This window comes from Nycticebus coucang, chromosome 5 (assembly GCF_027406575.1).
Source record: "Nycticebus coucang isolate mNycCou1 chromosome 5, mNycCou1.pri, whole genome shotgun sequence".
Taxonomy (NCBI): Eukaryota; Metazoa; Chordata; class Mammalia; order Primates; family Lorisidae; genus Nycticebus; species Nycticebus coucang.
In genome coordinates, this window is record NC_069784.1 from 64,146,991 (window position 1) to 64,159,101 (window position 12,111).

The following is a 12,111-nucleotide window of genomic DNA, read 5'->3' on the forward strand; positions in this document are numbered from 1 at the left end:
GTAGGGAAGGCCCAGTCTTCCAACATAGCTTCAAGGCTGTAATTTTAAAAGCTTACTTGAATCCCTGGAATTGGAAAAACAGTAATTTGCAGACATGCATTTTAAGTTTTTTTAAAATACAAATTATCTGGGGGGCATTGTAGGAGATTTGAAGGATTAAGCTGATACAGTGACCTTTAAAACGGTTTTAACCCAAATTCTTCTTTTCCTGGTTATTATATTTGTTTTATAGTCTTTGTTTTAAATTATTTCCTCAGGGCTACACAGATTTCCTCTGTAATTCTTGCACTAACCCATTACTTCTTGATTAAGGCAAAGATTCCCAAACTTGCTTCACGGAACACTTTTTGTCTGAGTAATTTTTCAGTTTCCTAGTTTTCATTAGTTTGTAGAAGTTAGGTTCAAACAATGTAGTATTTATATCTTAACAATTTAGAAGTCATTTGAAAAACTAATACATATAAACTGAGAAAAATATTTTATGTATTGTTTTATTATTTTTTTTTTTTGCAGTTTTTGATCAGGAGTGGGTTTGAACCCACCACCTCTGGCATATGGGGCCGGCGCCCTACCCCTTTGAGCCACAGGCACTGCCCTTATGTATTGTTTTAAATAACAGTTACTAACAGGATGTGTGTACCTATATTCAAATCTTTTTTTTCCCACTATTTTTCTTTCAGATTAATGTGAGAGTGCAAACAATTAGGTTATAGGGTTTGTGTTTGTTAGGTAAGGTTCCTGTTGTAGTTGTGTCCTGAACCCAGGAGATGTGCCGTATACCCTTAAATTGTGCCCATTTGGTGAGAGCACACTGACCCCTCTCCTTCCTCCCTTCTCCCCCTTTCCTCCTCTCCCCTTCTCCCAAACTGAATTGAACTGAGTTTTTCTCGTGTGTAAGCATTTATTAGTTCATCTGCTGGCTTCATTGAGTACATTGGATATTTGCTTTTCCATTCTTGTGATACTTTACTAAGAAGAATGCATTTCAACTCCACCCAGATTAATACAAAAGACGTAAAGTCTCCGTCTTTTTATGGCTGAATGGTATTCCATGGGATACATCTACCACAGTTTATTAATCCATTCCTGTGTTGATGGGCACTTGGGTTGTTTCCATATCTTGGTGATTGTAAATTGAGCTGTGATAGTGTAGTGCAAATGTCCTTAGGATAAAGTGATTTTTTTTCTTTTGGGTAAGTGCCTAGTAATGGGATTTCAGGATCAAATGAAGGTCTATTTTGAGGGTTCTCCATACTTCTTTAGTATGGAGGCTGTTTTAGTTTGTTATCTTACCAACAGCGTAAAAGTGTTCCCTTCTCTCTGGTAGCATCTGCAGCTTTGGGATTTTGGGTTGTGGGCAAAATTTGCATGTCATCCTTGCACAGAGGCCATGCTAATCTTCTTTGTATTGTTCCAGTTTTAGAGTATGTGCTACTGAAGTGAGCACTTTTCTTTTTAAACTCAGACTCCCAGAGTGCTAAGATTACGGTCTTGAGCCACCGTGCCCAGCCCTATTTTTACAACTTTTATATGAGACTAGTATCATTTCAAAATGAAATTTAAAAAAGTAAAAAAAAAAAAAAAATTCATTGATGATGCACTACTGCTGGACTGCACCAAGGCCCCAAGATTAGGGACAGCAGCAGAAAACCTGGGGTGACATTACCCCCCTTTCTCTCCTCCTCATTCACTGTCGAGGAGTAAGAGATGCAAGAAATGGCTATGTTCTCTCTCCTTTATAGGGACAAGTCTGCCTATTTTGTTATACACTCTACACTAATCCACTGTAGTGGATTCCTGTATAAGCCTGAGGGTCAGCTGTTAAATCTCCCACTAACATAGGAATTCTTTTTTTTTTTTTTTTTGGAATTTTTGGCCGGTGCCGGGTTTTGAACCCGCTACCTCCGGTACATTGGGCTGGTGCCCTACTCCTTTGAGCCACAGGTGCCACCCTAAAACATTTTGTTTTTCTTTTTTTGTGCAGTTTTTGGCTGGGGCTGGATTTGAACCCACCACCTCCAGTATATGGGGCTGGCGCCCTACTCCTCTGAGCCACAGATGCTGCCCTAAAATAGGAATTCTTAACCTGAGGTTCATCAGCTGGCTACAGATACACTATTATCTCCCAAAATCCTGTGTAAGTATATGAGTGAATGGTGCTCATATATATGGGTGTTTGAGGAGGAAGATGCTCCATAGCTTTCATCATATTTTCAAATGGTTCCCTAACTCAAAAAATGCTGCACTATTTTTTGCACCACAAGAAAATATCGTTGGCTTGGCTTGTAGCTCAGCAGCTAGGGTGCTGGCCACATACCCCGGGGCTGCCAAACAACAATGACAACTACAACCAAAAAATAGCCGGGAGTTGTGGCAGGCCACAGCTACTTGGCAGGCTGAGGAAAGAGAATCGCTTGAGCCCAAGAGTTTGAGGTTGCTATGAGCTGTGATACCACAGCACTCTACTGAGGGTGACATAGTGAGACTCTGTCTCAAAAAAAATAAATAAAGAAAGAAAATATCATTTACAGAGCCCTACCCAAGCATAGGCTCTTTTACTTGACTGTCTTTGTCTCTGGTTTCTCTGGTGTATTTTTCCCCTCCTGGCTTCTAGAGGCTTTCTTTCTGCTCAAACCTGAGATAAGCCTAAGCAGATCTTTTTCCTCAGAGCCTCCAGCCATTTACCTGGATCCTGAGAACTCTGAGACTCGTTCCTCCAAAACCAGAGGAAGCCTCAGAGTGAGCTGTGCACAGGGCAGATAAGGAACTGAGGCCAGTGCAGGACTTAGCCTGACAACACAATCTCTCCCCTCCCTCCTCAGGCTCCAGAAGAAGGTAAACTGAGTAATGTGCACAAAGCACACAGCTCCAGAAGAGCTCACAGGGGAGGTCCCGGATGGCTGACGTTCAGTATGCTCTACCTCGGTGGAGGCAAAGCTCTCGTTTTAAGATCGTGTCTAGTTTACTCTGTGTTCTGGATGTGTTGTAAATATATCATGCAATACATTCTGCCTTTTTAGCATCCTGTGATTTAGGTGAGCTATTTGTGGTATTATTAGAAAAGACATTAAGTATCACTAAGGATTTACTTAACAAATAGGGTTCTTCAGTCATTCAGACTGGTTTTTAACTCATGTGAATGGGCTGAATACATGTACATAGCACTTATAGTTGTCCAATATTTGCATTTGTCTTAGAAACCCTTTAATAAATTACAATTTGACTCTTCTACCAACACAAGCATACTCTGTAAGGGATGCTAGCTGCGGTAACAAACATTTCAGAATCCCAGTGGCTTAATCCCTTCCGTGTCCAAATCAGTTATTCCTGGGTGGGCAGTTCTCTTTCCAGTGACTCAGGGATCAAGACCCCTCCCTTCTAGTGATGCTATCACCTTCCGCACGTGATCTCCAGAGTCACTACAAGGGGTAGTAAAGAATGGAAAAAGCAAACCACGTCAACTGCCTGCCCTGCTAGTAAGTGAAATGCATCCCTCCTCCCCACATACCGTGGGCCAGAAACAGCTGCACAGAAACAGCTGTCTGCATTCGGGAAGGCTGGGCAACTATATCTGCACAAAAAAATCATTTACTGTGGGAGGGAAATACCCAGAACTCTTTGGTGGATAAGTGACCATCTTTTATCTAGTCTTTTTACTGGTTAATTAATTGTAACTGCTTTCATAACATACGTGTGTGCGTGTATGTTGTGTAATAAAATGCTATACCTTCCTGGCCTAAGGTATGGATGAGACTTCCATATAGGAAACAGTTGTATCATAATTCCGATGTGAGCAAACATAAATGATATTAACCTTCTAGGTTCAAACGCTTCTTGGGGAACAAAGCATATTTAATTTATTCAGAGTCATCCAGCCATGTAGAGATTCACAGAGGAAGATTAGCAAAGGACAAGAATGTGCATGTCTTAATGGCTTCATGAATGTTATCTTAAGAGTTTCAAACTACTTTAAGCAGCTGGCAATAGGCTAGTGTGAAACATGTTTCCCCTTAAAAAAAAAAAGTCTTGGCCATGGAATGTGTTACATAATCACAAAGTGCATGTGTCACTTTTGTTTATTTGCTGTTAAAGGAAACTAAAGTTGTAAAATTTGGACCACCGTATGTATCTTATTTGCTCAAAGTAAATCTGTGTCTGACTATGTGCCATTTGTCTGTGTTCAGCGTCTGATAACAGGAAATGGTTCACATTGAGGGACTGGAAGACGATCATGAGAGAAATCCCCAGACCCAGAGTCATGGAGAATCATCAGTAATGCACACTTACTAAAGGAGTGCTCCATTTACCCACTGCTAGTTGGGACTGGGCTGCTCTACCTAAGGAAAAGGTCCATTTCATTAAAATTTATCATCTTTTGCCTAAGCAAGGTGGCTCACACCTGTAATTCTAGCATTTGGGAGGCTGAAGCAAGAGGATTGCTTGAGGAGTTTAACACCAGCCTGAGCAGAGCAAGACCCCATTTCTATGAAAAAAAAAAAAAAATAGAAAAATTAGATGGGTGTGGTGGTAGGTACCTGTGGTCCCAGCTACTTGGGAGGCTGATGTGAGAGGATTTCTGGAGCCCAGGAGTACAAGGTTCCAGTGAGCTATGATTGAGCCCCTGCACTCCAGACTGGCAAAGCAAGACCCTATACCTTAGGAAAAGAAGGAACATAACTCTGGCTTACATAGCATCTTCTAATTAGCTATCCACCAGTTCCAGTTAGCTTTCATAGATCACTTCCCCTTCCCCTTCCCCTTCCTTCTGTCTCTTTCTCCCTTCCCTTCCCTTGTCCTGTCCTGTCCTGTCTCCCTCAGTAGAGTGCTGTGTGCATAATTCACAGCAACCTCAAATTCTTGGGCTTAAGCAATCCTCTTGCCTCAGCCTCCTGAGTAGTTGGGGCTATAGGCGCCTGCCACAATGTCGGCTATTTTTAGAGATAAGGTCTCTCTCTGGCTCAAGCTGGTTTCAAACCTGTGAGCCGCCTGGTTTCAAATCCACCTGCCTAGGCCTCCCAGAGTTTTGGGATTACAGGCGTGAGCCACCTCACCCTGCCTTTTCTTTTCTTTCTTTCTTTTTTTTTTTTTTTTTTTGTAGAGACAGAGTCTCACTTTATGGCCCTCGGTAGAGTGCCGTGGCCTCACACAGCTCACAGCAACCTCCAACTCCTGGGCTTAAGCGATTCTCTTGCCTCAGCCTCCCGAGTAGCTGGGACTACAGGTGCCCGCCACAACGCCTGGCTATTTTTTGGTTGCAGTTTGGCCAGGGCCGGGTTTGAACCCGCCACCCTCGGTATATGGGGCCGGCGCCTTACCTACTGAGCCACAGGCGCCGCCCTTCTTTCTTTTTTTTTTTTTTTGAGACAGGCTGTCACTCAGTTGACAGGAATGCTGTGGCCAAGTAGCTGGGACTACAGGTGTGCACCACCGTGCTTAGCTGACTTTTTAAATTTATTTTATTTATTTTTATTTATTTATTTATGTATTTTGAGACAGAGCCTCAAGCTGTCCCCCTGGGTAGAGTGCTGTGGCATCACAGCTCACAGCAACCTCCAACTCCTAGGCTCAAATGATTCTTCTGCCTCCACCTCCCAAGTAGCTAGGACTACAGGTGCCTGCCACAACACCCAGCTGTTTTTTGGTTGCAGTTGTCATTGTTGTTTGGCGGGCCCAGGCTGGATTTGAACCCACCAGCTCAGATGTATGTGGCTAGTGCCTTAGCTGCTTGAGCCACAGGCGCCAAGCCAACTTTTTTTTATTTTTTATAGATGTGGGTTCTCACTACGGTGCTTAGGCTATAGACCAATACTTTTCAAACTTACCATGTGCAAGAATCATCTGGGGAACCTATTAAAACTCAGAGATTCCCAGCCTCACTCCCTAGATTCTGATTCAGTAGCTCTGGGAAAGTACACATTTAAAACACATCCCAGACACTGACACGTGACCTGGGGTCCACGTTTTAAATAACTTAAACCCTGTGGCAACTTGTCTTTTGGTTCCTAAAAATAGTTAGTCTCAAGGCTCCAGATATGCTTTTTGTCTCAACCAGCACTGAAGCCTTCCCTACTTGATAGGAGAGCTTAGAACCCAGAAAGGAACACCAGGTGGTTCCTCTCAACTGGGCAGTAGACTTATCTTGTAAACCAAACACTCACTGCCTGAGCTCACCTAGAGAGACATCTGTAGCTTTGCTTCCAAGTTAAATGATAAAAAAATTTGGCAATAGGGCTTTAGTGTGAGCGGTTTGCATTCAAAGCTCAGCATGTCTCCCAATGCTGAGAATAAATTAAAGCTAAGGCTTGGTGCCTGTAGTACAGTGGTTACAGTGCAAGCCCCCCAAATAAAAAAACTAAAAAACTTAAAGCAAGAATCAAAGCACCTCCTGTACTTGATGTGACTGAAGTTAAGTTGCTGCTGTTCAGAAGCACTGCTTCAAAACTGAGGGCCAGAGGCTGTAGGCATTTTCCATCTTTGCTTGCCTCCTGAAATAAAGTGTGGAAATTTGCCTGGGTATTTTGTACTTTGAAATATAAGTAAACACTGTATCATCCAATGGCAGACTTACAACTAATTAGATATCTTCCCTCTTGAGAAATATCTAGGAAAATTGATTTTGAAAAACATTGGTCTAATAGGGATTTTTAAGTTCTACATAAGATTATCAAAGGATTCCTTTAATTAATGAGCCCCCACCCCCTCCCCTGATATTTTGTATAGAGGGATACCTTGTTTTATTGCACTTCACAGATGCATTTTTTACAAATTGAAGGTTTGTGGCAACTCTGCCCTGAGCAAGTCTCCGTTTCTGGACGAGTGTGCTCGCTTCAGGTCTCCATGTCCCATGCTGGGAACTCTCACAATGTTGCAAACTTCCATTATTTTTATGTGTGTTATGATGATCGGTGATCAGTGACTTTTTTCTTTTTTTGAACATTAACTATTGTGATCAGTTTGGGATAGCTGAACTCTCCCACAGAACAAGGAGAACTTAATTGGTAGATGTGTCCTGACTGCTCCACTGGCTGCTGCTTCTCCCTCTCCCTCTCCTTCTGGTTCGTTGAGACACAATAATAATGTTGAAACTAGGCCAACTATACTCCTACAGCGGTCTCTAAGGATTCAAGTAAATAAAAGAATCACAAGTCTCTCACTTTAAATCAAAAGGTAGAAATGATTAAGCTTCGGGAAGAAGGCATGTCAAAAGCCAAAACAGGCTGAAAGCCAGGCCTCTTGCACTAAAGAGTTAGCCAAAATGTGAATGCAAAAGAAAAGTTCTTCAGGGAAATTTAAAATACTATTCTAGTGAACACACGAATGATAAGTGAAACATCCTTGTTGCTGATTCGGAGAAAGTTTGAGTGATCTAGATGGAAGATTGAACCAGCCACACCATTCCCTTAAACCAAAGCCTAATCAGAGCAAGGCCCTCTCTTCAATTCTGTGAAGGTCAAGAGGGGTAAGGAAACTGCAGAAGAAAAGTTTGAAGCTACCAGAGTTTGGAAGCAAAGAAAACATCTGTGTAACACAAATGTACAAGATGAAGCAGCAAGTGCTGATGTAGAAAATACAGCAAGTTATCCAGAAGATCTTGTTAAAAAATTGATGAAGTTGGCTAGAGTGAATGACAGATTTTCAGTGTAGATTAAACAGCCTTCTGTTGGAAGAAGATATCATCTTGGACTTTAATAGCTAGAGAGGAGAAGTCAGTACCTGGCTTCAGAGCTTCCAAGGACAGGTTGACTCTCTCTTGTTAGGGGCTAATACAGCTGGTGACTTTAAGTGGAAGCCAGTGCTCACTGACCATTCTGAAAATCCTGGGGCTTTTAAGAATTGTGCCAAATCTGTCTGTGTTTTATAAATGGGACAACACACAAACAACTGCTCAACTGCTCAGGAGCTGGACAAGGAGACTCTTTGTCCAGCTCAGATGACAGCATATCTGTTTAGAGCATGGTTTACTGAATATTTTAAGCGCACTGTTGAGACCTACTGCGTAGGGGAAAAAAAAAGATTTGTTTCAAGATATTACTGCTCATGGACAATGCACCTGGTCACCCAAGAGTTCTGATGGAACTGTACAGGAAACTAATGTTATTTTCATGCTGGTTAACACAGTATCCATTCTGCAGCCCATGAATCAAGGAGTAATTTCAACATTCAAGTCTTGTTTAAGAAATACATTTTGTAAGACTGTAGTTGCTGCAGAAAGTGATTGATTTCTCTGGTGGACGTAGGCAAAGTAAACTGAAAACATTCTGGAAAGGATTCACCATTCTAGATGCCATTAGGAACGTTTGTGATTCATAGGAGGAGGTCAAAATATCAATAATAGCAGGAGTTTGGTTTGTTTTTGTTTTTGTTTTTTTGTTGAGCAGGCCCGGGCCGGGTTTGAACCAGCCATCCCTGGTGCACAGGGCTGGCGCTCTACTGAGTTACAAGTGCCTGGCAATAACAGCAGTTTGGAATAAATTGATTTCAAACCTCATGGATGATTTTGAGGGATTCAGAACTTCAGTGGATATCAATAAATATGAAATGTCCAATTTCCAATCAAAGCTTGGTTTGTCATATCTCAAAATAAGGAGCAGTACGATTAATCAGAGAATGCTCCTGAACTGTCAGCACAGTTTTGGGATCTTAACAGTAGCTTGTTTATGCTAGCAGTGAAAAAGCCTGGAGAGTGAGTAGTAGCGAAATCACGAAAGGCATTTTCCACCCCTTGTTTTGAATTGAATATTTTTCCTTACCAAGAAGTGGTCCAAAGCCTGGAAGAAGTGGTGGTCAGTTGGTGCAGGGTCTGGTGCAGAGGGTGGATAACATAGAGTTCCCTTGTCCAGCTTCTGTAGTTGAGCAGTGTTGTTAGTGCAACGTGTGGTCAAGTGTTTATTGATCTGTCTTGGCTACTGACTCAAAAGCGGCCTCGTCATTTCATCCGACTGCTTGCAGTAGACATCGCTGTGATTGACGGGCCAGGTTCCATGCAACTGTGGTGGCTGACAGCAGTGCTGGACCACCACACAGATACCAGTAGCTCTTTTGGATGAATGTTCAGTTTTGGACTGTGCATCAGCACTTCATCTTTATCCACCTATTGTGCTGGACTTCTGTGATTGTCAAAAATAACCCATGTTTCATCACACACAAAAAAATAAGGTGTAGAAATGGTTCACCTTTATTTTATGACAGCAAAGAAAGGCAGGCTTTCAGACACTTTCTCTTCTAACACTTGCTTAGTTCATGCAGAACCCATCTACCCAGCTCCTTTACCTTGCTGATTTGTTTCAAATGGTCCAGTGTTGTTGGAATAGTAAGGTCAAACCTTGCTGCTAATTCATGCACAGATTTGAGATGGATTTGCTTCCACTACAGCTTCCAGCTCATCCTTATCCACTTTGGTCTCAGGTCACCAACGGGCTCATTTTCAAGATTAAAATCACCAGAACAGAACTTCTCAAACCATTGATGTGCTGTGTGTTCCTCAGCCGTGTCCTCACACATTTCATTGATATTGTAAGCTGTCTGCACTGCACTGGTTCCATGATGGAACTCATTTGAAAATAATACAAATTTTTGACTTACCTATGGTTTCACGAAAATTGATGTAGAAAAATTTTTTTGAGGGCGGCGCCTGTGGCTCAGTGAGTAGGGCGCCGGCCCCATATGCCGAGGCTGGTGGGTTCAACCCCAGCCTCTGCCAAACTGCAACAAAAAAATAGCCGGGCGTTGTGGCTGGCGCCTGTAGTCCCAGCTGCTCGGGAGGTTGAGGCAAGAGAATCGCGTAAGCCCAAGAGTTGGAGGTTGCTGTGAGCCGTGTGACGCCACGGCACTCTACCCGAGGGCGGTACAGTGAGACTCTGTCTCTACAAAAAAAAAAAAAAAAAAAAAAAAATTTTTTTTGAAAGATAATCACAAGCCAAAATGCGATTTTAAAAGAATGAGGTAGGCTGGGTGTGGTGGCTCACTCCAATAATGCCAGCACTCCGGGAGGCTAATGTGGGAGGATCCCTGGAGCTCAAGGAGTTGCAAACCAACTTGAGCAAGAGTGAGACCCAATCTTTACTAAAAATAGAAAACTAGCCAGGTGTTGTGGTAGGCACCTGTAGTCCCAGCCACTCTGGAGGCTGAGGCAAGAGGATCACTTGAGCCCAAGAGTCTGAGGTTGCTGTGAGCTATGATGCCCTGGCCCTCTAGCCTAGGTGACAGAGTGAGAATCTGTCTCAATAAATAATAACAAAATAAATAAATAAATAAATAAAAGATTGAGGTGTACTTTCACAATTGAAAATAAAACAAGTGTCAAAGTAAAATGTTACAGTATCGATTGTCACACTTAGGACATTTGACACTTAATAACCTAATAACTGCAGGTGTGGTGGGAATTGCAAGAGAGATAGGGTTAGAAGTGGAGCCTGAAAATGAGACTGAATTGCTGTAATTTTGTGATAAAACTTTAATGGATGAGAAGTTGCTTCTTATGGACAAGCAAAGAAAGTGTTTTCTTGAGATGGAATTATGAAAATTGCTGGCTAGGCTCACGCCTATAATCCTAGCACTCTGGGAGGCCGAGGCAGGTGGATTGCCTGAGGCCACAAGTTTGGGACCAGTCTAAGCAAAAGTGAGACCTTGTCTCTACTAAAAATAGAAAAACTGAAGCAAGAGGATTGCTTGAGCCCCCAAATTGGAGGTTACTGTGAGCTGTGATGCCACAGCACTCTGCCTAGGTTGACAGCTTGAGACCCTGTCTCCAAAAAAAAAAAAAAAAAAAAAGGAAGCTGCAGCTACCACGATGAGATCACTTTTTGTCAGATCCAAACAAGTAGAGCTGAGAGAGTGGGAATGGGTAGGGCTCGTGCTTGCATGGCTGAGATAGAAGACTTTCTAAAATGACCCCACAAGAAGTTCTTTCTTTAGGATTGCAGCAATTCAGATAAAATACTCTTGAAAGAACACCTGCCCAGTGGCTTGGCACCTGTAGCTCAAGGGCTAGGGCGCCCGCCACATACACCAAAGCTGGCAGGTTCAAGCCCAGCCCAGGCCTGCTAAACAACAATGACAACTGCAACCAAGAAATAGCTGGATGTTGTGGTGGGCACCTATAGTCCCAGCTACTCGGGAGGCTGAGGCAAGAGAATCTCTTAAGCCCAAGATTTGGAAGTTGCTGTGAGTTGTGCTGCCATGGCACTCTACCAAGGGTGACATAGTGAGTGTCTCAAAAAAAAAAACCAAAAAAACCACCTGCTTACTAAGATACCAGGTCTGGCCTTGAGTTTCCAAAACTAGTGAACTCTGTCTCTAAGCAGCCTGAGACCTTCTCCGTCTGCCAGTAAATTTCCCTTTATTCTCCCTTGTTCGATAGCTGAGAATCTCAGGCAATAATAATCTTTTCTTTCTTTCTTTTTCCTTTTTTCTTTTTTTTTTAATTTTTTGAGACAAAGTCTCACTTTGTTGCCCTAGGTAGAGTGCTGTGGTGTCACAGCCCACAGCAACCTCAAAGTCCTGTGCTCAATAGGGTCTCTTGCCTCAGTCTCCCTAGTTGCTTAGGACTATAGGCGTCCCCCGCAATGCCCACTAGTTTTTCCATTTTTTTTTTTTTTTTTTGTAGAGACAGAGTCTCACTGTACCGCCCTCGGGTAGAGTGCCGTGGCGTCACACGGCTCACAGCAACCTCTAACTCCTGGGCTTCCGCGATTCTCTTGCCTCAGCCTCCCTAGTAGCTGGGACTACAGGCGCCCGCCACAACGCCCGGCTATTTTTTTTTTTTTTTTTTTTTTGTTGTTGCAGTTTGACCGGGGCTGGGTTTGAACCCGCCACCCTCTGCATGTGGGGCCGGCGCCCTACTCGCTGAGCCACAGGCGCCGCCCTAGTTTTTCCATTTTTATTAAAGCCGGGGTCTCACTCTTGCTCAGGCTGGTTTTGCATTCCTGAGCTCAAGGGATCTACCTGATATCAATTCTAATGTCAGAATTTCTTTTCTGTCTATTACTAAACCCCAGAGAAAATGTCATTTTGAAAATAGAGCTTATATCTTTAAAAACTGTTATTTGGATATACCAAAACCCATTACCTTGGTGCTCTATACACATTCTTGTCTTTTTAAGTCCTAAAATG

The 12,111-nt window shown here is 42.8% G+C and overlaps 1 protein-coding gene and 1 non-coding gene across 3 annotated transcripts in view; one reads left to right on the forward strand and one right to left on the reverse strand.

Annotated features, from left to right (window-relative positions):
• The window catches only part of ANKRD6 (ankyrin repeat domain 6), a 234,471-nt gene that overhangs the window by 2,856 nt on the left and 219,504 nt on the right, over positions 1 to 12,111 (forward strand). The gene's annotated exons all lie outside the window — the stretch shown is intronic.
• Positions 1,341 to 1,447, reverse strand: LOC128586961 (U6 spliceosomal RNA). The gene has a single exon (XR_008380413.1). It is a non-coding gene; the product is annotated as a U6 spliceosomal RNA (small nuclear RNA).